This window comes from Ranitomeya imitator, chromosome 1, assembly GCF_032444005.1.
Source record: "Ranitomeya imitator isolate aRanImi1 chromosome 1, aRanImi1.pri, whole genome shotgun sequence".
Taxonomy (NCBI): Eukaryota; Metazoa; Chordata; class Amphibia; order Anura; family Dendrobatidae; genus Ranitomeya; species Ranitomeya imitator.
In genome coordinates, this window is record NC_091282.1 from 565603243 (window position 1) to 565630480 (window position 27238).

Consider the following 27238-nt stretch of genomic DNA (forward strand, 5'->3'; position numbering starts at 1 on the left):
GAAACATATTTCTACTATCCATTTGGCTGCAGCAGATCAAAGAAAAAGCAAGGCCCTCACCCCGGTGGCTGCCCACTTTCTGTCTTCATACAGGGGCACTGCATCAAAGATCAAGTTTGTGAGTCTACAGAGAATCACTCATAATGGCAGAGGAGGCAGCAGCTGTAAACGCTTGTCCAGGCTGAATCCAGGTGGATATTTGAGTTACAGTCTGTCTCCCCAGTGGGGCTTAACGAGGAACTCTTATTTACGGGCTTTTTGGGCTGATAAAGGGTTGTCTTTTATATTTCTTCTAATTAATTTTTTCATCCTTAATGAATTAATTTTCTTTTCTCAGGCTACCTGGACTTTGGTCATATGGAGATCTTATGGCCTAATTTGGAATATTGGCACCTTCTACGTGGATTTTTCATGGCATCTTCAGGAATAATGATTCTCCACATTTATGTATTTGGACTCTCCTTTTTTCATCAGTGGCAGATGTCCTCTGTCCAGCTCCTTGGATTCCTCATTTTGGCCCTTGGATTTACTTGCTTCCTAACCTTGTGGCATGATCCATCATTTGGATTCCAGTATGGAATACTTATATCTTCGTGCTCTGGAAATCTTGTGAGTTATCATTTCCTGTGGCCACGCATGAGGACCTTCCTTATTATATTCACGCACGTACCTCTTGGGCTTTTTGACTTCTCCATTTGGCCTTTGGTTTGCATACTTTGTGTTATAACCAATGTTATTGGTCTCCATTATAATGTATTTTTTCTTGATAATTTAATAAAATATATTCATCTTTACAGGCTCTATCTCCTACTGTGTCTTCGGGTGTTAATGGTGGGCAGGTAACTTGCAATCTGCTGTCCACCAGTTTCTACCATCGGGCATAGAGTTACCTCCACAACCTCGGTCTTCTGGCTACCGGTATCTGCACTCAGTGTGGAGGAAGCTCAGTCACAGCTTCTCTCCAGCTCTCAACTCTCCTTTGCTCATTTTCCTCCTTCACACTCTCTACAGCTTGTTCCATCCATTTACCTCTCCTTTCCAGGAGCTGCAGCACCTCACGTGGCTGCACAGCTCCACACTTTCTTCACAGGAGCTGCAGATCTTCTCGTCTGCATGGCCCCTTTCCTCTGTCTTTCTCACAGACTGACTTACTACTTTAACTCCAGAGAGAAAATATATAGGGGAGCCACCCACAAACTGGATCAGAGCTCCCTCTTATGACCTGGAGTAAGAACATGTTGCATGTTTGTGAATACCTGATAAAGGGATCCTTCCTCGCTTCCAAGCATGACATCCCTCTCCCCGTGAGGAAAGCAATGCCACTGTAACAACCAGGAACCTGGGTTGTTACACATGATGTCTAGCTTTTGAGATTCTTTTGGTCTGCTTCACTTTGTCAGGCAAGTTTTATTTTAGTGATTTCTTGATTGAGAAAAGATGTGGCAGTAATCAGCCCTGGGTGTGTCTATGGAATTTGAACTAAACTTCCCAAAGATCCTATAAACCACAGCTAATTTAGCACACAAAGAGACAAATAAATAGAAATATTGTGTATCCACTAACAATTAAAGTACCTAAAAATATGATATCCAACCAGATGGTATAGAAAATAGCATGTTTATTAACAAATTATATACAGTACAGACCAAAAGTTTGGACACACCTTCTCATTTAAAGATATTTCTGTATTTTCATGACTATGAAAATTGTACATTCTGTTGTGAATTCTGTGGCAGAGCTCCCTCCTGTGGTCACAAGTGGTACTTCGGCTGATTCTCTCTGGGAGCTTCCGTTTGTGGAGGAAAGTGGTACTGCGGCTTCTGAGTTTCCTCCCTCAGGTGATCTTGTGAGCTCGTTAGGTGCTTCTCTACTTAACTCCACCTAATGCTTTGATCCATGCTTCCTGTCAATGTTCCAGTGTTGGACTTGTTTTTCCCTGGATCATTCCTGTGGCCTGCTGCTCTGCATAGCTAAGTGCTTCTTTGCTATTTGTTTACTATTTTTTCTGTCCAGCTTGTCTATTTGTTTTGCTGGAAGCTCTGGGACGCAAAGGGTGTACCTCCGTGCCGTTAGTTCGGTACGGAGGGTCTTTTTGCCCCCTTTGCGTGGTTTTCTTTAGGGTTTTGTGTAGACCGCAAAGTTATCTTTCCTATCCTCGCTCTGTTTAGAAAGTCGGGCCTCACTTTGCTGAATCTATTTCATCCCTACGTTTGTCTTTTCATCTTACTTACAGTCATTATATGTGGGGGGCTGCCTTTTCCTTTGGGGTATTTCTCTGAGGCAAGGTAGGCTTATTTTCTATCTTCAGGCTAGTTAGTTTCTCAGGCTGTGCCGAGTTGCATAGGCAGAGTTAGGCGCAATCCACGGCTGCCTCTAGTGTTGTTTGGAGAGGATTAGGGATTGCGGTCTGCAGAGTTCCCACGTCTCAGAGCTCGTTCTATGATTTTGGGTAATTGTCAGATCACTGTATGTGTTCTGACCGCTATGTCCATTGTGGTACTGAATTGCCTTTCATAACAGTACAGGAAGCCAAAAGTGCTAATGATTCTCAATAGAGGGAAAAAAGAAGTTCTGAGACCATTTTTTTTCCTTTGCACTGTGTTTTGCCTTTTTTTTCCCCTAGACATTTGGGTGGTTCAGGACACAGGTGTAACAATGGACATTAAAGGTCTGTCTTCATGTGTAGATCAGCTCACGGCAAGAGTTCAAGATATTCAATATTTTGTGGTTCAGAATTCTTTGTTAGAACCGAGAATTCCTATTCCAGATTTGTTTTTTGGAGATAGAACTAAATTTCTGAGTTTCAAAAATAATTGTAAACTGTTTCTGGCTTTGAAACCTCGCTCCTCTGGTGACCCAGTTCAACAGGTTAGGATCGTCATTTCTTTTTTGCGTGGCGACCCTCAGGACTGGGCATTTTCTCTTGCGTCAGGAGATCCTGCATTAAGTAATATCGATGCGTTTTTCCTGGCGCTTGGATTGCTGTACGATGAGCCTAATTCAGTAGATCAGGCAGAAAAAAATTTGCTGGCTCTTTGTCAGGCTCAAGATGAGATAGAGGTATATTGCCAGAAATTTAGAAAATGGTCCGTGCTCACTCAATTGAATGAATCTGCGCTTGCAGCTATATTCAGAAAGGGTCTCTCTGAAGCCCTTAAGGATGTCATGGTGGGATTTCCTATGCCCGCTGGTTTGAATGAGTCTATGTCTTTGGCCATTCAGATCGGTCGACGCTTGCGTGAGCGTAAATCTGTGCACCATTTGGCGGTATTACCTGAGATTAAACCTGAGCCTATGCAGTGCGATAGGACTATGACCAGAGTTGAACGGCAAGAACACAGACGTCTGAATGGGCTGTGTTTCTACTGTGGTGATTCCACTCATGCCATCTCCCCTGATTTGCGGCGGGTGTTGCAAAAATTTCAGGCTAATAAACCTGATCGTTGTCCAGCGGAGAGACTGTTTGTCCCTGATAGGTGGACGAATAAAGTTATCTCTGAGGTTCATTGTTCGGTGTTGGCTGGTCATCCTGGAATCTTTGGTACCAGAGAGTTAGTGGCTAGATCCTTTTGGTGGCCATCTCTGTCGCGGGATGTGCGTTCTTTTGTGCAGTCCTGTGGGATTTGTGCTCGGGCTAAGCCCTGCTGTTCTCGTGCCAGTGGGTTGCTTTTGCCCTTGCCGGTCCCGAAGAGGCCTTGGACACATATCTCTATGGATTTTATTTCAGATCTTCCCGTTTCTCAAAAGATGTCAGTCATTTGGGTGGTCTGTGATCGCTTTTCTAAGATGGTCCATCTGGTACCCTTGTCTAAATTGCCTTCCTCCTCTGATTTGGTGCCATTGTTCTTCCAGCATGTGGTTCGTTTACATGGCATTCCAGAGAATATCGTTTCTGACAGAGGTTCCCAGTTTGTTTCGAGGTTTTGGCGAGCCTTTTGTGGTAGGATGGGCATTGACTTGTCTTTTTCCTCGGCTTTCCATCCTCAGACTAATGGCCAGACCGAACGAACCAATCAGACCTTGGAAACATATCTGAGATGTTTTGTTTCTGCTGATCAGGATGATTGGGTGTCCTTTTTGCCTTTGGCTGAGTTCGCCCTTAATAACCGGGCCAGCTCGGCTACCTTGGTTTCGCCATTTTTCTGCAACTCTGGGTTCCATCCTCGTTTCTCTTCAGGACAGGTTGAGTCTTCGGACTGTCCTGGTGTGGATACTGTGGTGGACAGGTTGCAGCAGATTTGGACTCATGTAGTGGACAATTTGACCTTGTCCCAGGAGAGGGCTCAATGTTTTGCTAATCGCAGACGCTGTGCGGGTCCCCGACTTCGTGTTGGGGATCTGGTTTGGTTATCTTCTCGTCATATTCCTATGAAGGTTTCCTCTCCTAAGTTTAAACCTCGTTTCATTGGTCCGTATAGGATTTCTGAGGTTCTTAATCCTGTGTCTTTTCGTCTGACCCTTCCAGATTCTTTTTCCATACATAACGTATTGCATAGGTCATTGTTGCGGAGATACGTGGCACCTATGGTTCCATCTGTTGACCCTCCTGCCCCGGTTTTGGTGGAGGGGGAGTTGGAGTATATTGTGGAGAAGATTTTGGATTCTCGTGTTTCAAGACGGAAACTCCAGTATCTGGTTAAATGGAAGGGTTATGCTCAGGAAGATAATTCCTGGGTTTTTGCCTCTGATGTCCATGCTCCCGATCTTGTTCGTGCCTTTCATGTGGCTCATCCTGGTCGTCCTGGGGGCTCTGGTGAGGGTTCGGTGAACCCTCCTCAAGGGGGGGGTACTGTTGTGAATTCTGTGGCAGAGCTCTCTCCTGTGGTCACAAGTGGTACTTCTGCTGATTCTCTCTGGGAGCTTCCGTTTGTGGAGGAAAGTGGTACTGTGGCTTCTGAGTTTCCTCCCTCAGGTGATCTTGTGAGCTCGTTAGGTGCTTCTCTACTTAACTCCACCTAATGCTTTGATCCATGCTTCCTGTCAATGTTCCAGTGTTGGACTTGTTTTTCCCTGGATCATTCCTGTGGCCTGCTGCTCTGCATAGCTAAGTGCTTCTTTGCTATTTGTTTACTATTTTTTCTGTCCAGCTTGTCTATTTGTTTTGCTGGAAGCTCTGGGACGCAAATGGTGTACCTCCGTGCCGTTAGTTCGGTACGGAGGGTCTTTTTGCCCCCTTTGCATGGTTTTCTTTAGGGTTTTGTGTAGACCGCAAAGTTATCTTTCCTATCCTCGCTCTGTTTAGAAAGTCGGGCCTCACTTTACTGAATCTATTTCATCCCTATGTTTGTCTTTTCATCTTACTCACAGTCATTATATGTGGGGGGCTGCCTTTTCCTTTCGGGTATTTCTCTGAGGCAAGGTAGGCTTATTTTCTATCTTCAGGCTAGTTAGTTTCTCAGGCTGTGCCGAGTTGCATAGGCAGAGTTAGGCGCAATCCACGGCTGCCTCTAGTGTTGTTTGGAGAGGATTAGGGATTGCGGTCTGCAGAGTTCCCACGTCTCAGAGCTCGTTCTATGATTTTGGGTAATTGTCAGATCACTGTATGTGTTCTGACCGCTATGTCCATTGTGGTACTGAATTGCCTTTCATAACACATTCACACTGAAGGCATCAAAGCTATGAATTAACACATGTGGATTTATATACTTAACAAAATAGTGCGAAACAACTGAAATTATGTCTTATATTCTAGGTTCTTCAAAGTAGCCACCTTTTGCTTTGATGACTGCTTTGCACACTCTTGGCATTCTCTTGATGAGCTTCAAGAGGTAGTCACCGGGAATGGTCTTCCAACAATCTTGAAGGAGTTCCCAGAGATGCTTAGCACTTGTTGGCCCTTTTGCCTTCACTCTGCGGTCCAGCTCACTCCAAACCATCTCGATTGGGTTCAGGTCTGGTGACTGTGGAGGCCAGGTCATCTGGCATAGCACCCCATCACTCTCCTTCTTGGTCAAATAGCCCTTACACAGCCTGGAGGTGTGTTTGGGGTCATTGTCCTGTTGAAAAATAAATGATGGTCCAACTAAACGCAAACCGGATGGAATAGCATGCCGCTGCAAGATGCTGTGGTAGCCATGCTGGTTCAGTATGCCTTCAATTTTGAATAAATCTCCAACAGTGTCACCAGCAATGCACCCCCACACCATCACACCTCCTCCTCCATGCTTCACGGTGGGAACCAGGCATGTAGAGTCCATCCGTTCACCTTTTGTGCATCACACAAAGACACGGTGGTTGGAACCAAAGATCTCAAATTTGGACTCATCAGACCAAAGCACAGATTTCCACTGGTCTAACGTCCATTCCTTGTGTTCTTTAGCCCAAACAAGTCTCTTCTGCTTGTTGCCTGTCCTTAGCAGTGGTTTCCTAGCAGTTATTTTACCATGAAGGCCTGCTGCACAAAGTCTCCTCTTAACAGTTGTTGTAGAGATGTGTCTGCTGCTAGAACTCTGTGTGGCATTGACCTGGTCTCTAATCTGAGCTGCTGTTAACCTGTGATTTCTCAGGCTGGTGACTCGGATAAAGTTATCATCAGAAGCAGAGGTGACTCTTGGTCTTCCTTTCCTGGGGCGGTCCTCATGTGAGCCAGTTTCTTTGTACTGCTTAATGTTTTTTGTCACTGCACTTGGGGACACTTTCAAAGTTTGCACAATTTTTCAGACTGACTGACCTTAATTTCTTAAAGTAATGATGGCCACTTGTTTTTCTTTACTTAGCTGCTTTTTTCTTGCCATAATACAAATTCTAACAGTCTATTCAGTAGGACCAGGGGTGTTGTGAGTTCTGTTTTTGGGCTCCCTCTGGTGGTTACTGATGGTACTGGGTGACTTGTCTTTCCTGGGTTTCTGGGTTCCACCTGTTCCATCAGCATATGGGAGTTTCCTATTTAACCTGGCTTTGCTGGCATTTCCTCGCCGGTTATCAATGTATCCAGTGTGTCTTGTTACCTAGAACCTTCTGGAAAAGCTAAGTTTGGATTTTCCTGTTTTGTGTTTTGCTTAATTTGGTTTTTAGTCCAGCCTGCAGATATGTGATTCTCTGCTGCTGGTTGCTCTAGTGGGCTGAAATTGCTTTTCATGTACCATGAGTTGGCACATGAGTTCAAGTAATTTCAGGATGGTTTTTTGAAGGGTTTTTCGCTGACCGCGCAGTTCACTTTTGTATCCTCTGCTATCTAGCTTTAGCGGGCCTCATTTTGCTGAAACTGTTTTCATACTACGTATGTGCTTTCCTCTCATTTCACCGTCATTATATGTGGGGGGCTGCTATTTGCTGTGGGGTATTTCTCTGGAGGCAAGAGAGGTCTGTGTTTCTTCTGATAGGGGAAGTTAGATCTTCGGCTGGAGCGAGACGTCTAGGATCATCGTAGGCACGTTCCCCGGCTACTTTTATTTGTGTGTTAGGTTCAGGGTCGCGGTCAGCTCAGGTTCCATCGCCCTAGAGCTTGTTTGTATCTGTGCTTGTCCTTTTTGTGATCCCCTGCCATTGGGATCATGACAGTATAACCGGCCCACAAAGTGTTAATTGTATTGGCTGAAGTAGGAGGATAAGTAGTCTGAGGAAGTTTTTTTTTTTTTTTCCCCTCAGAGTTTGCTGCCTAGCCTTATTGCAGCCTGGCTACTTCCTCCTCCTCTTAATCTTTGAATGGCTCTGATCTCAGCTGTTTATCATGGACGTCCAGAGTTTGGCTTCCAGCCTGAATAATCTTGCCACTAAGGTTCAAAATATACAGGATTTTGTTGTACATGCTCCTATGTCTGAACCTAGAATTCCTGTCCCAGAGTTTTTTTCTGGAGATAGATCTCGTTTTCTGAATTTTAGGAACAATTGCAAGTTGTTTCTTTCTTTGAAATCTCGCTCCTCTGGAGACCCTGCTCAGCAAGTCAAGATAATTATATCTTTCCTGCGGGGTGACCCTCAGGATTGGGCATTTGCATTGGCACCAGGGGACCCTGCGTTGCTTAATGCGGATGCGTTTTTTCTGGCATTGGGTTTGCTCTATGAGGAACCTAACCAAGAGATTCAGGCTGAAAAAGCTTTGTTGGCCCTCTCTCAGGGGCAAGATGAAGCAGAAATTTATTGTCAAAAATTTCGGAAGTGGTCGGTACTTACTCAGTGGAATGAGTGCGCTCTGGCTGCAAAGTTTAGAGATGGCCTTTCTGAGGCCATTAAAGATGTTATGGTGGGGTTCCCTGCGCCTGCTGGTCTGAATGAGTCTATGACTATGGCTGTTCAGATTGATCGGCGTTTACGGGAGCACAAACCTGTGCATCATTTGGCGGTGTCGTCTGAACCGTCACCTGAGATAATGCAATGTGATAGAATTCAGTCCAGAAGTGAACGGCAAAAGTATAGGCGGAAAAAAGGGTTGTGCTTTTATTGTGGTGATTCAGCTCATGTTATATCAGCATGCTCTAAACGCACAAAAAAGGTTGATAAGTCTGTTGCCATTAGTACTTTACAGTCTAAGTTCATTCTGTCTGTGACTCTGATTTGTTCATTATCATCCATTTCCGTCGATGCCTATGTGGATTCAGGCGCTGCCCTGAGTCTTATGGATTGGTCATTTGCCAATCGCTGTGGGTTTAGTCTGGAGCCTCTGGAAGTCCCTATTCCTTTGAAGGGAATTGACTCTACACCTTTGGCTATGAATAAACCTCAGTACTGGACACAAGTGACCATGCGTATGACTCCCGTTCATCAGGAGGTGATTCGCTTCCTGGTACTGTATAATTTGCATGATGTTCTAGTACTTGGTCTGCCATGGTTACAAACTCATAATCCAGTCCTTGACTGGAAATCAGTGTCTGTGTTAAGCTGGGGTTGTCAGGGGGTTCATGATGATGCACCTCCGATTTCTATCGCTTCATCTACTCCTTCTGAGATTCCTGTGTTTTTGTCTGACTATCGGGATGTTTTTGAGGAGCCTAAGCTCAGTTCGCTTCCTCCTCACAGGGATTGCGATTGTGCTATAAATTTAATTCCGGGCAGTAAATTTCCTAAAGGTCGTTTGTTCAATCTGTCAGTGCCAGAGCATACTGCTATGCGGGATTATGTTAAGGAGTCCTTGGAAAAGGGATATATCCGTCCATCTTTGTCCCCTTTGGGAGCAGGTTTTTTTTTCGTGGCCAAGAAAGATGGTTCCTTGAGGCCTTGTATAGATTATCGTCTTTTGAATAAGATTACCGTAAAATATCAGTATCCTTTGCCATTGTTGACTGATTTGTTTGCTCGCATTAAGGGGGCTAAATGGTTCACTAAGATTGATCTTCGGGGTGCGTATAATCTTATACGAATAAAGCAAGGTGATGAGTGGAAAACCGCATTTAATACGCCTGAGGGCCATTTTGAGTATTTGGTAATGCCTTTTGGACTTTCTAATGCTCCTTCAGTCTTCCAGTCCTTTATGCACGATATTTTCCGTGAATATCTGGATAAATTTATGATTGTGTATTTGGATGATATTTTGTTTTTTTCTGATGACTGGGAGTCTCATGTTCAGCAGGTCAGGAAGGTGTTTCAGGTCCTGCGGGCCAATTCCTTGTTTGTAAAAGGCACAAAGTGTCTCTTTGGAGTCCAGAAGATTTCTTTCTTGGGGTATATTTTTTCCCCTTCTACTATTGAGATGGATCCCGTCAAGGTTCAGGCTATTTGTGACTGGACGCAGCCTACATCTCTTAAGAGTCTACAGAAGTTCTTGGGCTTTGCTAATTTCTATCGTCGTTTTATAACTAATTTTTCTAGTGTTGTTAAGCCTTTGACGGATTTGACTAAGAAGGGTGCTGATGTTGCTAATTGGTCTCCTGCGGCTGTGGAGGCCTTTCAGGAACTTAAGCGCCGGTTTTCTTCTGCTCCTGTGTTGCGTCAGCCAGATGTTTCGCTCCCTTTTCAGGTTGAGGTTGATGCTTCCGAGATTGGAGCGGGGGCGGTTTTGTCACAGAGAAGCTCCGATGGCTCAGTGATGAAGCCATGCGCGTTTTTTTCTAGAAAGTTTTCGCCGGCTGAGCGGAATTATGATGTTGGTAATCGGGAACTTTTGGCCATGAAGTGGGCATTTGAGGAGTGGCGTCATTGGCTAGAGGGTGCTAGACATCGTGTGGTGGTCTTGACTGATCACAAAAATTTGATTTACCTTGAGTCTGCCAGGTGTCTGAATCCTAGACAGGCTCGTTGGTCACTGTTTTTCTCTCGTTTCAATTTTGTGGTTTCATACCTGCCAGGTTCAAAGAATGTGAAGGCGGATGCTCTTTCTAGGAGTTTTGTGCCTGACTCCCTTGGAAATTCTGAGCCCTCTGGTATCCTTAGGGATGGGGTGATTTTGTCTGCTGTCTCCCCAGACTTGCGACGTGCTTTGCAGGAGTTTCAGGTGGCTAAACCTGATCGTTGTCCGCCTGAGAGACTGTTTGTTCCGGATAATTGGACCAGTAGAGTCATCTCCGAGGTCCATTCTTCTGCGTTGGCAGGTCATCCTGGAATATTTGGTACTAGAGACTTGGTGGCCAGGTCTTTTTGGTGGCCTTCCTTGTCGAGGGATGTGCGTTCTTTTGTGCAGTCTTGTGAGGTTTGTGCTCGGGCTAAGCCTTGCTGTTCTCGGGCCAGTGGATTGTTGTCACCTTTGCCTATCCCGAAGAGGCCTTGGACGCACATTTCCATGGACTTTATTTCGGATCTCCCTGTCTCTCAAAAAATGTCCGTCATCTGGGTTGTGTGTGATCGCTTTTCTAAAATGGTTCATCTGGTACCCTTGCCTAAGTTGCCTTCCTCCTCTGAGTTGGTCCCTCTGTTTTTTCAGAATGTGGTTCGTTTGCATGGGATTCCTGAGAACATCGTTTCTGACAGGGGATCCCAGTTTGTGTCTAGATTTTGGCGGACTTTCTGTGCTAAGATGGGCATTGATTTGTCCTTTTCGTCTGCATTCCATCCTCAGACGAATGGCCAGACTGAACGAACTAATCAGACCTTGGAAACTTATTTAAGGTGTTTTGTTTCTGCTGATCAGGATGACTGGGTTACCTTTTTGCCGCTGGCCGAGTTTGCGCTTAATAATCGGGCTAGTTCTGCTACCTTGGTTTCTCCTTTCTTTTGTAATTCGGGGTTTCATCCTCGTTTTTCCTCTGGTCAGGTGGAACCTTCTGATTGTCCTGGAGTGGACATGGTGGTGGATAGGTTGCATCGGATTTGGAGTCATGTGGTGGACAATTTGAAGTTGTCCCAGGAGAAGGCTCAGCAGTTTGCTAATCGCCGTCGCCGCGTGGGTCCTTGACTTCTTGTTGGTGACTTGGTGTGGTTGTCTTCTCGTTTTGTTCCTATGAAGGTCTCTTCTCCTAAGTTCAAGCCTCGGTTCATCGGTCCCTATAGGATCTTGGAAATTCTTAACCCTGTGTCGTTTCGTTTGGATCTCCCGGCATCGTTTGCTATTCATAATGTGTTTCATCGGTCGTTGTTGCGGAGGTATGAGGTACCTGTTGTTCCTTCTCTTGAGCCTCCTGCTCCAGTGCTGGTGGAGGGAGAATTGGAGTATGTTGTGGAGAAGATCTTGGATTCTCGTGTTTCCAGACGGAAACTCCAGTATTTGGTCAAGTGGAAGGGTTATGGTCAGGAGGATAATTCTTGGGTGGTTGCCTCGGATGTTCATGCTGATGATTTGGTTCGCGCTTTTCATAGGGCTCATCCTGGTCGCCCTGGTGGTTCTCGTGAGGGTTCGGTGACCCCTCCTCAAGGGGGGGTACTGTTGTGAGTTCTGTTTTTGGGCTCCCTCTGGTGGTTACTGATGGTACTGGGTGACTTGTCTTTCCTGGGTTTCTGGGTTCCACCTGTTCCATCAGCATATGGGAGTTTCCTATTTAACCTGGCTTTGCTGGCATTTCCTCGCCGGTTATCAATGTATCCAGTGTGTCTTGTTACCTCTGCTCCCTGCTCCTAGAACCTTCTGGAAAAGCTAAGTTTGGATTTTCCTGTTTTGTGTTTTGCTTAATTTGGTTTTTAGTCCAGCCTGCAGATATGTGATTCTCTGCTGCTGGTTGCTCTAGTGGGCTGAAATTGCTTTTCATGTACCATGAGTTGGCACATGAGTTCAAGTAATTTCAGGATGGTTTTTTGAAGGGTTTTTCGCTGACCGCGCAGTTCACTTTTGTATCCTCTGCTATCTAGCTTTAGCGGGCTTCATTTTGCTGAAACTGTTTTCATACTACGTATGTGCTTTCCTCTCATTTCACCGTCATTATATGTGGGGGGCTGCTATTTGCTGTGGGGTATTTCTCTGGAGGCAAGAGAGGTCTGTGTTTCTTCTGATAGGGGAAGTTAGATCTTCGGCTGGAGCGAGACGTCTAGGATCATCGTAGGCACGTTCCCCGGCTACTTTTATTTGTGTGTTAGGTTCAGGGTCGCGGTCAGCTCAGGTTCCATCGCCCTAGAGCTTGTTTGTATCTGTGCTTGTCCTTTTTGTGATCCCCTGCCATTGGGATCATGACACAGGGGTGGATTATAATAGGGTCAATCTGGGCAGTAGCCCAGGGCCCAGTGGTGTGGGGAGGCCCTGGGCTACCGCTCAGATTTCCCACTGCCATCAGGGCATTACTGCCCTGACTGGCGTATGGGCCTGGTGGGCAGAGGGGGCCCGCATCGGGCCCCGTCTCATCTGCTCACCGGGCCCCTACCGGCGCTGCGGCAGTTAAACGCTATTGATGTGCGGGCGCTCGCCCGCATGTCAACAGTTAACAGCCGCCAGCCAATCGGAGGCTGGCAGCTGACATCAGCCGCAGCGCGCACATTGCCGCCATCTGATGTCACTGTCAGTCGCCGGCGAGTGCGCGCTTCAGCTGCGAGGAGAGAGCTTCGCCGCTGGAGCGTGGACAGGTGAGAAGAACTTTTTTTTTATTGCGAACGGCAATCCGGGGGGCCCGGGGCAGAATGCTGGAGACTGGGGGCAGAATGCTGGACACACTGGGGCAATATGCTGGAGACACTGGGGGCAATATGCTGGAGACACTGGGGGCAATATGCTGGATACATTGGGGGCAATATGCTGGACACACTGGGGGCAATATGCTGGACACACTGGGGGAAATATGCTGGACAAACTGGGGGCAGTATGCTGGACACACTGGGGGCAATATGCTGGAGACACACTGGGGGCAATATGCTGGAGACACTGGGGCAGATTGCTGGACACACTGGGGGCAATATGCTGGACACCCTGGGGGCAATATGCTGGACACACTGGGGGCAGGATGCTGGACACACTTGGGGAATATGCTGGACACACTGAGGGCAATATGCTGGACACACTGGTGGCAATATGCTGGACACACTGGGGGCAATATGCTGGACACACTGGGGGCAATATGCTGGACAAACTGGGGGCAATATGCTGGACACACTGGGGGCAATATGCTGGAGACACACTGGGGGCAATATGCTGGAGACACTGGGCAATATGCTGGACACACTGGGGGCAATATGCTGGACACATGGGGGCAATATGCTGGACACAATGGGGGTAATATGCTGGAGATGCTGGGGCAGATTGCTGGACACACTGGAGGCAATATGCTGGACACACTGGGGCAGGATGCTGGACACACTAGGGGCAATATGCTGGACACACTGGGGGTAATATTCTGGACACACTGGGAGCAGGTTGCTGGACACACTAGCATTAGTGCCGCTATGTAACGGATCCGTTAGCGCACCCATTAACTGCCATTATGTAGCGCATCACTAACGCATGTCATAATCGGCATGCATTAGTGATGTGACTTCATTCTGTGACGGACCCTTGGACGCAGTCTGCAGCATTTTTGGGTCCGTTACCGCTAGCGCAGATAGAGCATCTAAACGCGATCCTTTTTCGGCACTTGCGTTAGCGCAGTCCGTTAGCGTATGCGTTGAACGGACTGCACTAACGCAATGAGAACCCAGCCTTTTTTCCTGCAGAGACGAGTCCTGGCTGGATGAAGTGATGGAAGTCTGTGCTGGATGAAAGGTGAAGGACTTCACCTAGAGACGTCACTAGTGAGTCAGTGTTACCTATACAATGACACTATACACTGTATACTCTATACAGAGGTCCTGTGTACAATGTCACCAGTGATCACTGTATTATCTACACATTATATACAGAGCTCCTGTGTGTAATGTCACCAGTGATCACTGTATTACCTGTACACAGACACTGCTTACTAATTACAGATTTCCTGTGAAAACTAGCACTTATGGTGATAGAATTGTGTTTTGTTTTTTTTTTCTTCATAACTGAAGGGTAAATTGACTAGATCAATGGATGTTTGACAGGTTATAGTTTCACACAGCAACTATTTTTCTGGAATAATCTGGTTCAGGTATATGATGACCCCGTCGCATGACAACATCACATGACCGGGGGGCCCACAGTGTCTGAACAGCCGGGGCCCTGGCTACCCTTAATCCACCCCTGAGTAGGACTATCAGCTGTGTATCCACTAGACTTCAGCACAACACAACTGATGGTCCCAGCCCCATTTATAAGGCAAGAAATCCCACTTATTAAACCTGACAGGGCACACCTGTGAATTGAAAACCATTCCCGGTGACTACCTCTTGAAGCTCATCAAGAGAATGCCAAGAGTGCAAAGCAGTCATCAAAGCAAAAGGTGGCTAGGTTGAAGAACCTAAAATATAAGACATAATTTCAGTTGTTTCACACTTTTTTGTTAAGTATATAATTCCACATGTGTTAATTCATAGTTTTGATGCCTTCAGTGTGAATGTACAATTTTCATAGTCATGAAAATACAGAAAAATCTTTAAATGAGAAGGTGTGTCCAAACTTTTGGTCTGTACTGTATATATCTTAAAGAATTGATAAAAGGAAATGTCACCAGGTGGCAAAAGATTGCAGGACAAAACAATGGGGTGTGCATATATGTATAAATTCCAATAGTATATATGATAGAAACATGCACCCTAATCAGAAAGACATACAATTTAAATAAATAAATAGATAAATTATACAATCTAATACACAGTAAACTTGTTTGCTGTAGCAAAATAATAATAATAATAATAATAATAATAATAATACAAATAAATAAATAATATAGAGCCAAATGAATTACTGTGTGTGAAAAAAGTATGAAAATTAATATATATGTCTAGATAAGGTGCTATAGTGATATCATACATATTTATATGCAGTAAATAATATCATGGTCAGCTGCTGATTTTCAAACACAAAAAAGCTAAATCAACAAACAGTGCAGCAGTGTTAATAGTATACAACCCTATAGGATTATGAACATAGGGCAGGTTAGCATGAAGTAAAATACTATACTAATGTCATATATAATGGAAAGAAAATAGCCAGCCTACCAAAGTGCTAATGCTTGGGAAAGTGCTTCTGCATAAAAAGTGCTAATACATAACAATGAATAAGGTGCTGACCAAATTGTACATACCCCTTGTTTGACCCGCATGTACTCGACGCACATTTCGCCTTGGCTTTGACAAGGGAGTTTATGTCTTATAGGAATTTATGTCTTAAGGGTGTGCCCGTAGCGCAGCTACCGGGGAACAGAGGAACAGTCGCACCGGGCCCCGAGCTCTGAGGGGGCCCACCCAAAGCTAAGCCACTGTAACTGTATCAGTGTGCACAGCGGACCCATACAGTTACACTCTGTGGCAGAGCAGCGAGAATCGATCTCCCTGCAATGACACCGGGCCACTATGATGACCCTGAGCAGGAGGGGGCCTCATAGTTCAACTTTATTGCCGGTAAATGAAGGAATGAATGAAAGCAGCACTCACCCGTAATCTTCAATGGTATAATAGTCCTTTTTTGACCATGGCTCAGCATTCCCAGCTAGGAATCACACAGGCTACGACATGAGGAGGGAGCGGTGAGGGAGCGTGCAGAGACGAGACAGACGACGGCCGTTTCGCGAACAATCGCTTCAACGGGTCCAGTGAGACCCGTTGAAGCGATTGTTCGCGAAATGGCCGTGCTGCTTTCATTCATTCCTTCATTTACCGGTGATTCAGCTGCTCCTAGTGCATGCACCTCCACGTCTTCAGAAGAAGCTTGCTCCGTCTGGTCTCCAAGGAGAGTTTCGTTGGGGTCTAATTTCGGGAGAGCTCGATCAGTGCCGGTCGACTGACTTCTTTCTTGTGACTGTGTTCAACTTTATTGGCTAGATGCCGATACAGTTGACCGCATTGGCATTGATGCATTATGCTCCATCTCCCATCATTCACCCTCTCAGCATCTGACATCATTACTTGGTGCCTGTTGTCCGGAGATGTGCGCGCGCTAGGAGCAGCAGGGAAATGAGGAGGAGAGGTGAGTAATGTATTTTTTTGCCTATGGGAAGTTTATTATGCTATAGAGTCTGTGTCACGCTCACGCCCTGACTGGTGAGCGTGAGCCAGGGGGTTTGTGGACCCACTGTGCCACAAACCAGGCTACCCTGGAAGGGGTGTGAATAGGACAGCTGCCTTGGTTTTCACTGGAGCCTCTGATGGTGAGGTCAGGCTTGTGCGGCAGGCAGCTGCCAGGTGCCACTCCAGGGCGATGTCTGGATGTGGCTGCTGATCCCACTTGAGAGACAGGAACACCAGGATTGGTGCGGGCATCAGGCAGGACTGGCAGATGAGCATGGCTGAAACTCAGACGAGTAGGCAAGCAAGCATGGCTGAGACACAGGGCAAGCAGGCACGGCTGAGACACAGGGCTGGCAGGCACGGCTGAGGCACAAGACAGTCAAGCACAGCTGAGACACAGGGCAGCTGGCATGGTGTATCAAGGAACAGGTAGAGACCTGTTCACACATAAGATGCTAGTACTGGAACAGAGAGGAGTGAGTGGAGTATGAAAGGACAGGTTGGGACCTGTTCACACAGGAAGTGCAGGTACAGATACAAGCAGGAGGGAATGATGTATGATGGAACAGGTTGGGACCTGTTCACATAGGAGGTGCAGGTACAGATACAAGCAGGAAGGAATGAAGTATGAAGGAACAGGTTGGGACCTGTTCACACAGGAAGTGCAGGTACAGATACAAGCAGGAAGGAATGATGTATGATGGAACAGGTTGGGACCTGTTCACACAGGAAGTGCAGGTACTGATACAAGCAGGAAGGAATGATGTATGATGGAACAGGTTGGGACCTGTTCACATAGGAGGTGCAGGTACATATACAAGCAGGAAGGAATGAAGTAAGAAGAAACAGGTTGGGACCTGTTCACACAGGAAGTGCAGGTACAGATACAAGCAGGAAGAAATGATGTATGATGGAACAGGTTGGGACCTGTTCACACAGGAAGTGCAGGTACAGATACAAGCAGGAAGGAATGAAGTATGAAGGAACAGGTTGGGACCTGTTCACACAGAAGGTAAAGGTACAGATACAAGCAGGAAGGAATGAAGTATGAAGGAACAGGTTGAGACCTGTTCACACAGGAGGAGAACTGCAAGTATAGTATAGTTATTAAGGTTGAAGGAAGACTATATGTCCATCTAGTTCAACCCATAGCCTAAACTAACATGCCCTAACATGTTGATCCAGAGGAAGGCAAAAAAACCCCATGTGCAAAGAGTAAGCTCCACATTGGGGAAAAAAATTCCTTCCCGACTCCACATACGGCAATCAGACTAGTTCCCTGGATCAACGCCCTATCAAGGAATCTAGTGTATATACCCTGTAACATTATACTTTTCCAGAAAGGTATCCAGTCCCCTCTTAAATTTAAGTAATGAATCACTCATTACAACATCACACGGCAGAGAGTTCCATAGTCTCACTGCTCTTACAGTAAAGAATCCGTGTCTGTTATTATGCTTAAACCTTTTTTCCTCCAACCGCAGAGGATGCCCCCTTGTCCCTGTTTCAGGTCTATGATTAAAAAGATCATCAGAAAGGTCTTTGCACTGTCCCCTCATATATTTATACATTAAAATGAGATCACCCCTTAGTCTTCGTTTTTCCAAACTAAATAGCCCCAAGTGTAGCCCGCAAGGTTGCGGATAACAGCTGTAAATCAGGAAGAGATTCTGCAGCAGCAGGAGCGGAGCAGAGTAGAATGGAGCAGAACCGCAGGAGTGCGGAGCAGAGGTAACGCTGCAAGAGAGCAGAGTACAGGCAAAGTCACAAGGGTACAGAGCAGGCAGAGCCGCAAGAGAGCAGAGCATAAGCAAACAGAGAGGACACAAGGAAAGACACAGCAGGGAAAGAAGCCACAGACAAGGAGACAGAGGTAGGACAAAGTTCAGACAAGGTAATGGAACGATACAAGGTACAAGAACAAAGACACAGGGACCAGGAAATTCTGCCTCATGGAGGGCGGACAGACAAGTACAAAGCAAAGGCTAGAACAAAGACACTGAGACCAGGATATACTGCCTCCTGGAGGGCAGACAAACAAGATCAAGGCGAGGAGAAAAGCCTCCAGAGAAGGCAAAACACAGAGCAAGGCCTGGCAGCTCAGAAGCAAGACACTAACTGAGTTTATGTGGTGCCCCAGGGTCCTGGTTGTCACAGTAGCATTGCATTCCTCACGGGGAGAGTGATGTTACGCTTGGAAGTGATGAAGGATAACTCTCATCAGGTAATCACCATGCACACAATATGTTCACACTGCAGGCCACAAGGGGGAGATTTTGATCCTATTACTAGGTGACTCCCCTGCATATGCAGATATATTGTGGTTTGGAGGGAAGTTAGTCAGATTGTCAGAGGACAGAGGAGGAAGCAGCCAGACATAGAGTGTTGGAAGGGCTGAAGGGGCCGTGTCGCTACAGCTCCTAAAGAAAGAGACATACAGAAAGCAGAACATTGTTCACTGAGAGTGAGGAGAGCGAGGCACAGGCGAGGACACCAGGGGAGGACAACAGTGAGCAGACTGTCTCCCTGGCAATGCGCAGATAAGCAGTAGCCGGAACACCGAGGTTGTAAGTGACTCTAAGACTTACATCAGAGACCGGCAGGACAGTTGTATTGCAAGTTACCTGTCCACTACACACACCTGAATGCACAGTATCGCATAGAGCCCGGGGCGTGATAGAGACCCTGTAAAAAGTCTCGAGTTACCTGTCATACAGGTATTGCCCTATCCTATATGGAGGACAGAGAGAAGAACTGTGAGGATCTTATCTTAAGACATAGGCAGTAAGGGACTACAACACTACCGTGCTAGAGGAAGGCTTTTAACTCCACCTGGTAAAGTACAATGACATTTCCCAGTGAATGCATTTGTAGTGGTTGAAAGCAATGTTAAAGTTGAAAAAACGCTTCAAAAACGCTGCGCCTGAACTAAGCCCAAGTGGGGGAGGTCTGGGGTTAATAATTTGGCCTTACAGGCAAGTCATTAACCTACAAAGATGTACCTTAACATATTTCCCAGCAAAATCCGTTTTGGTTTCGTTTTAGTGTGTTTTTTGTGGCATCGGGAAAAATGGCATGAATCTCGGAAAAAATTGATTAAAGCTGTGAACTAGGAGTCAGGAATGGTTCCCGGGGCGATCCCCATGATGTTCCTGTGTCATTTGAGCAGTGTTTCCATCATTTTCAGACTTTTTTAGACCTTAAAATGACCCCCAGGGGGATCGCGGTAAAAATACTCGCGTCTCCCATAAACTTACATTGGGCTCGTTGCTCAGGTCGAGTACCTGGGTATTCTAATCTGTTCAACCCGAGCACCCGAGCAGTTTAGTGCTCGCTCATCATCACTAGTTATGATGTCTTTCCTATCCCTCCTTATGTTATGGCCTTTTTTGTTTTATTTCCCATCCCCTTCCAAATTCTTCTCTTATTTTCTATTGTGGCAATTTTACTTTTCATATTTTCATAAAATACTGTATATACATGCTTATGGTTTGTACTTGGAATTACAGATATAATATTCCAGTACAACTTCCAACACATGTGAATAAAAACAGTAATCTTGTCCACCACTCAATCTCCACATTTTCCAAGTAAAAAAGTGCTTTATTGATCCACTAAAAAGATACAAAAACACAAGTTTGAAAGCAGGACATCCTACAAACAATTCTTCATGCCTCGAACCTAGAAATATGTACAGTTCTTAGTTATGGCATGACCAAGAACCATGTAACATTGTTAGATACCAGTGTGAGGTCTCAAAGAAATCGGCTAACATATGAAAAAACCTCTAAAATCAATAATTGCATTAAATATATATTAAAAAGGATAATACTCCTATGAGACAAAATACATCACGACCAAAAACAAAAAAAGAAAAATTGCTACTACACCCCTAATAAGGGACCTGTTCTGTAGCCTGCCTATCAGCAGAGGTTAACATTCTGTGATACACAGCAGTGGTTCCCCGGCTCCTTGGCGGCTGTCCCTAGGAAGCCCTATTCTTAGATAGAGAGAGACACAGTGTTGGTGGTAGGAGATAAATAATTATAGATTCCCACAGGAGTCTAAAACCAGTAGGATAAGCAATGCTACCAACCGAAAATGGTACCCTCCATGTGCCAATATTTAGACACACAGAAAGATAATCATTGTCATAGATGCATACATAGTTCAGTGTATGGCCCTAAGGGCATAACTGTAAATCAGTGACCAATACTTGTAGAAAAAGAAGCCTGGCAGAATTGGGTGAAATAGGCTAATGGGCTATAGTAGTGTGGCACCCCTAGGGGTATTTGCCACAAAAATAGTTACTGACACTAAATACAAATATTAAGATAGCAAAACTGCACTACCACTTCCGGCCAGAAAGGGGAGCTCCAGAGACTCCCCTTAATCCATTCTGGTCTGAGAGAAGAAATGGCAGTTGGGCTAAGGAGCTGAAAGTGAGAGGTCATACAGCTGAATTTCTAACAGCCCTATGACGGTTTCCAGGCCTAAATCACCGGCCTGAGGAGAAGAGGGACAGAGAAAAGGGACATTGTGAGAACCGGGTAGCATTAATCACTACCCAGAACAGGCGCAAAGACGGATACCGGATCCGTGGCTGTATTCATTATATATAATACAGCAACCGGAAAAACGTGAGGTGATATCAGCTTCACTAGGGCCGGACGCAGCAACAGACACAGAGTTCAGCGGTACTCCCAGAGGGGGTAAACCGATAAAAGGACTCGGGTTGCCCGTCGAACCAGGACCCGGAGGGGACAGATTGGGCCGGCAGCCAGTTCACATACAGCAGCAGGGCCACACAGAAATTGCACACAATAAGAGGCGAAGACCCCGGCAGGGTCAAAGTAACTCAGAGTTCCCATACAGACTCCGGTGACAGGACTGGTTGTAAATCCTTTTATGTTAAAGTAAACTGGTTAAACGTTTCAGTGCCCCAGTCTTTCATTTGGACAATAGCCATCTATCCAGGATCGGGATCGTCACCGCTGGGAGAACCTGCTGCTGATCAAGTAAGTGCCTGTCCCCTCACGATACCCCTTACACTGTGCATTGCCTGAGGCCACAGCACCGGGTCAAGCCACCCGTGACATCCCCCTTAAGAGACAGACTCCATTGGTCCGGTGCTGGGTATCCCGGTCTCCTGGGCGTCACAATTGGCGTCACGAACAGGATCCAGCCAGCCCGTATACCGGGTATTGTGTGCCATGATTGGAGTCCAAAATTGTGAAAACTTGGATGAAAAATCTTGAAAATTGACTTTATTAAACAAAATTCCATTTCCCATTGAAAACTATTGAAAGTGACTTTTTCCCATTGGTTATAATGGAGTAAAGATGGCCGCCATCCCCTGAGGTAATCACCTCATAACCGTTAGGCACAAGACTGTTAATTGAGCTACGCCATCACCTGAGCCCCAGTCTAACTGAAAAACTTCAGAATCCGCCATTACAGAGCGCGGCGGGTGGGAGCAGCAGGGGGCGTGTCATTGTGGGCGGCACCAAGCTGAGCGCTCTGACGTCAGAGCAAGGGGAAAATCGATCTGTAAACCAGGGATTCAAGCTTCAGGAGGCTAATTTGCATATTCCAGGTGCCTTCTGGGAGAAGCGAAGTCTCCCTAAGCTAGAAGATCGTTGGGTACAGCCGGGACCAGCTGCTTCGAAAGCATCACCAAACCAGGGATTCAAGCTTCAGGAGGCTAATTTGCATATTCCAGGTGCCTTCTGGGAGAAGCGAAGTCTCCCTAAGCTAGAAGATCGTTAGGTACAGCCGGGACCAGCTGCTTCGAAAGCATCACCAAACCAGGGATTCAAGCTTCAGGAGGCTAATTTGCATATTCCAGGTGCCTTCTGGGAGAAGCGAAGTCTCCCTAAGCTAGAAGATCGTTGGGTACAGCCGGGACCAGCTGCTTCGAAAGCATCACCAAACCGCGCGCCTGTAGGACATTATTGCAAGAGAGCTTGGCTGAGTAGATTACACAAGAAGGAAAACACACAGCAAGTCAGCAGGATCTAGGAGCAACATGGCAGATGTGACAACCTACATGGTGAGCTGCAGCATGTGCTACATGTTCACAGATCGACCAGAAGAAGAATCCAATTTCACCTGTCAGAAGTGTAGACTAGTGGCCCTTTTAGAAGAAAAGGTGCGGGGTCTGGAAGAAAGAATAGCAACTTTGAAACTCATCAAAGAGAATGAAGACTTTCTAGACAGAACAGAAGCATCTCTACTAGTCACAGAAGGTGCAAAAAGTGTCAGAGAACCTCCAAAAGCAGATGAGTGGAAGCATGTGACCAAAAGAAGCAAGAAGACCATGGAGAAATCACCAACCACACAACTGAAGAACCGATATCAAATCTTTGTAGAGGATGAAGATGGCACACCTAAGAATGAAGCAATACCAGCAAGCAAAAAAGAAAAGGGCACACAGCAACAAGTGACAGCAAAAAGTACAGCCAAGAAGCAACGAAGAGTGGTGGTGGTGGGAGACTCACTACTGAGAGGCACAGAAGCAGCCATCTGCAGACCGGACATAACTGCAAGAGAAGTATGCTGCCTTCCAGGTGCGATGATCAAGGATGTGACCGATAGGATACCAAAGCTCTTCAGCTCCAAGGACGTCCACCCATTTCTTCTGATACATGTTGGCACCAATGACACGGCAAGGAAGGACCTACCGACAATCTGCAAGGACTTTGAAGAGTTGGGGAAGAAAGTAAAGGAACTGGATGCACAGGTAGTTTTTTCTTCTATCCTTCCAGTAGACGGGCATGGCACCAGGAGATGGAACAGGATCCTTGATGCAAACAACTGGCTAAGACGATGGTGCAGACAACAAGGATTTGGATTCCTGGACCACGGTGTGAATTACTGGTATGATGGACTCCTCGCCAGAGACGGACTACACCTCAACAAACCTGGGAAACACACATTCGCCAGAAGACTCGCTACACTCATCAGGAGGGCGTTAAACTAGAAGAAGAGGGGACGGGAAGAAAAACATTAGACTCGAACAAAGACGACCCAGGAAAACATACTCAGAAGGGAGGTAAGAACATTTGTAAAACAATCCACAGTGAGGAGATTGGAACAAAACAAAATCCTCTGAACTGCATGCTCGCAAACGCCAGAAGCCTGACAAACAAGATGGAAGAACTAGAAGCAGAAATATCTACAGGTAACTTTGACATAGTGGGAATAACCGAGACATGGTTAGATGAAAGCTATGACTGGGCAGTTAACTTACAGGGTTACAGTCTGTTTAGAAAGGATCGTAAAAATCGGAGAGGAGGAGGGGTTTGTCTCTATGTAAAGTCTTGTCTAAAGTCCACTTTAAGGGAGGATATTAGCGAAGGGAATGAGGATGTCGAGTCCATATGGGTTGAAATTCATGGAGGGAAAAATGGTAACAAAATTCTCATTGGGGTCTGTTACAAACCCCCAAATATAACAGAAAGCATGGAAAGTCTACTTCTAAAGCAGATAGATGAAGCTGCAACCCATAATGAGGTCCTGGTTATGGGGGACTTTAACTACCCGGATATTAACTGGGAAACAGAAACCTGTGAAACCCATAAAGGCAACAGGTTTCTGCTAATAACCAAGAAAAATTATCTTTCACAATTGGTGCAGAATCCAACCAGAGGAGCAGCACTTTTAGACCTAATACTATCTAATAGACCTGACAGAATAACAAATCTGCAGGTGGTTGGGCATTTAGGAAATAGCGACCACAATATTGTGCAGTTTCACCTGTCTTTCACTAGGGGGACTTGTCAGGGAGTCACAAAAACATTGAACTTTAGGAAGGCAAAGTTTGAACAGCTTAGAGATGCCCTTAATCTGGTAGACTGGGACAATATCCTCAGAAATGAGAATACAGATAATAAATGGGAAATGTTTAAGAACATCCTAAATAGGCAGTGTAAGCGGTTTATACCTTGTGGGAATAAAAGGACTAGAAATAGGAAAAACCCAATGTGGCTAAACAAAGAAGTAAGACAGGCAATTAACAGTAAAAAGAAAGCATTTGCACTACTAAAGCAGGATGGCACCATTGAAGCTCTAAAAAACTATAGGGAGAAAAATACTTTATCTAAAAAACTAATTAAAGCTGCCAAAAAGGAAACAGAGAAGCACATTGCTAAGGAGAGTAAAACTAATCCCAAACTGTTCTTCAACTATATCAATAGTAAAAGAATAAAAACTGAAAATGTAGGCCCCTTAAAAAATAGTGAGGAAAGAATGGTTGTAGATGACGAGGAAAAAGCTAACATATTAAACACCTTCTTCTCCACGGTATTCACGGTGGAAAATGAAATGCTAGGTGAAATCCCAAGAAACAATGAAAACCCTATATTAAGGGTCACCAATCTAACCCAAGAAGAGGTGCGAAACCGGCTAAATAAGATTAAAATAGATAAATCTCCGGGTCCGGATGGCATACACCCACGAGTACTAAGAGAACTAAGTAATGTAATAGATAAACCATTATTTCTTATTTTTAGTGACTCTATAGCGACAGGGTCTGTTCCGCAGGACTGGCGCATAGCAAATGTGGTGCCAATATTCAAAAAGGGCTCTAAAAGTGAACCTGGAAATTATAGGCCAGTAAGTCTAACCTCTATTGTTGGTAAAATATTTGAAGGGTTTCTGAGGGATGTTATTCTGGATTATCTCAATGAGAATAACTGTTTAACTCCATATCAGCATGGGTTTATGAGAAATCGCTCCTGTCAAACCAATCTAATCAGTTTTTATGAAGAGGTAAGCTATAGGCTGGACCACGGTGAGTCATTGGACGTGGTATATCTCGATTTTTCCAAAGCGTTTGATACCGTGCCGCACAAGAGGTTGGTACACAAAATGAGAATGCTTGGTCTGGGGGAAAATGTGTGTAAATGGGTTAGTAACTGGCTTAGTGATAGAAAGCAGAGGGTGGTTATAAATGGTATAGTCTCTAACTGGGTTGCTGTGACCAGTGGGGTACCGCAGGGGTCAGTATTGGGACCTGTTCTCTTCAACATATTCATTAATGATCTGGTAGAAGGTTTACACAGTAAAATATCGATATTTGCAGATGATACAAAACTATGTAAAGCAGTTAATACAAGAGAAGATAGTATTCTGCTACAGATGGATCTGGATAAGTTGGAAACTTGGGCTGAAAGGTGGCAGATGAGGTTTAACAATGATAAATGTAAGGTTATACACATGGGAAGAGGGAATCAATATCACCATTACACACTGAACGGGAAACCACTGGGTAAATCTGACAGGGAGAAGGACTTGGGGATCCTAGTTAATGATAAACTTACCTGGAGCAGCCAGTGCCAGGCAGCAGCTGCCAAGGCAAACAGGATCATGGGGTGCATTAAAAGAGGTCTGGATACACATGATGAGAGCATTATACTGCCTCTGTACAAATCCCTAGTTAGACCGCACATGGAGTACTGTGTCCAGTTTTGGGCACCGGTGCTCAGGAAGGATATAATGGAACTAGAGAGAGTACAAAGGAGGGCAACAAAATTAATAAAGGGGATGGGAGAACTACAATACCCAGATAGATTAGCGAAATTAGGATTATTTAGTCTAGAAAAAAGACGACTGAGGGGCGATCTAATAACCATGTATAAGTATATAAGGGGACAATACAAATATCTCGCTGAGGATCTGTTTATACCAAGGAAGGTGACGGGCACAAGGGGGCATTCTTTGCGTCTGGAGGAGAGAAGGTTTTTCCACCAACATAGAAGAGGATTCTTTACTGTTAGGGCGGTGAGAATCTGGAATTGCTTGCCTGAGGAGGTGGTGATGGCGAACTCAGTCGAGGGGTTCAAGAGAGGCCTGGATGTCTTCCTGGAGCAGAACAATATTGTATCATACAATTATTAGGTTCTGTAGAAGGACGTAGATCTGGGTATTTATTATAATGGAATATAGGCTGAACTGGATGGACAAATGTCTTTTTTCGGCCTTACTAACTATGTTACTATGTTACTATGTTACTATGATCCTGCTGCACAGCGGAACTAATCTACACTATCCCGACGGAAGCGGAGGACCGGAAGGGTCCGGATTAACTAAGGGGGCACAGTATGTCGCAGCACGGAGACGCCGCAGCACCCGGCGACGCTAATGCAGCTGAAAGACAGAGTGTCGATAGAGAGTCCGGTAGCACAGCGGTGCAAGGAGTGGCGCCCATCATGCCGGTGCTGATGCCATATACCCCGGGTGGCCCGTGGCTTCCAATGTATGAAGGTGAGCCTAATACCCTTGACGATTTCAGAGAAAAGATGCTGGCCCATTTTGACATGTTCCCCGTGGGTGAAGTTCAGCGTGTTAGTCTCCTGATGATGCAGTTAAGTGGCCATGCTAAGCGAGAAGTCACAGCATGGGCAGCTGATCTAAAAGGCACTGTTGAACGCATATTTGCTGGATTAAAAGCTACATTTGAAACCACTGCCAGCAGCAAAGCTAACGTACGATTCTTTAATTGCAAACAAAAAGTTAATGAGGGCGTGAGAGACTTTGCCTTAAACCTGCAGGAAGCCCTTAAATCACTTACACTGGCTGAACCCATTTTTAACACCGGAGCGGATAAACTGCTAAGAGATCAATTTATTGAGGGACTCTACACCCCTTCTCACTGGGGGCATGTGAGCATGCTTGTTTTTAAGAACCCTGAATTGACATTTGCCCAATTAACGGAGAGCGCTATACGTCTCCAGCTGGCAGAGGCACCTCGGGATCAGGATCCTGCGCAACCCATGGCAGAGGCACCTCAACAACAGGGAGTGCCAGTGACATCAGCTATGTCTGGGGCCATTGCTAAGCCCCTGGGGCCCAGTACTAATGAGGCTCTTCAACAAAAGCT

At 45.6% G+C, this 27238-nt stretch overlaps 1 protein-coding gene and 1 long non-coding RNA gene across 2 annotated transcripts in view; one reads left to right on the plus strand and one right to left on the minus strand.

Moving 5' to 3' along the window:
• Positions 1–794, plus strand: part of LOC138679227 (uncharacterized) — a 51251-nt gene extending 50457 nt beyond the window's left edge. Inside the window, exon 2 of the long non-coding RNA XR_011321612.1 lies at positions 338–794. This is a non-coding gene — a long non-coding RNA (uncharacterized lncRNA). The remainder of the gene's footprint in view (positions 1–337) is intronic.
• Positions 1–27238, minus strand: part of LOC138679200 (cyclic AMP-responsive element-binding protein 3-like protein 3) — a 534464-nt gene that overhangs the window by 187716 nt on the left and 319510 nt on the right. The window lies entirely within an intron of this gene.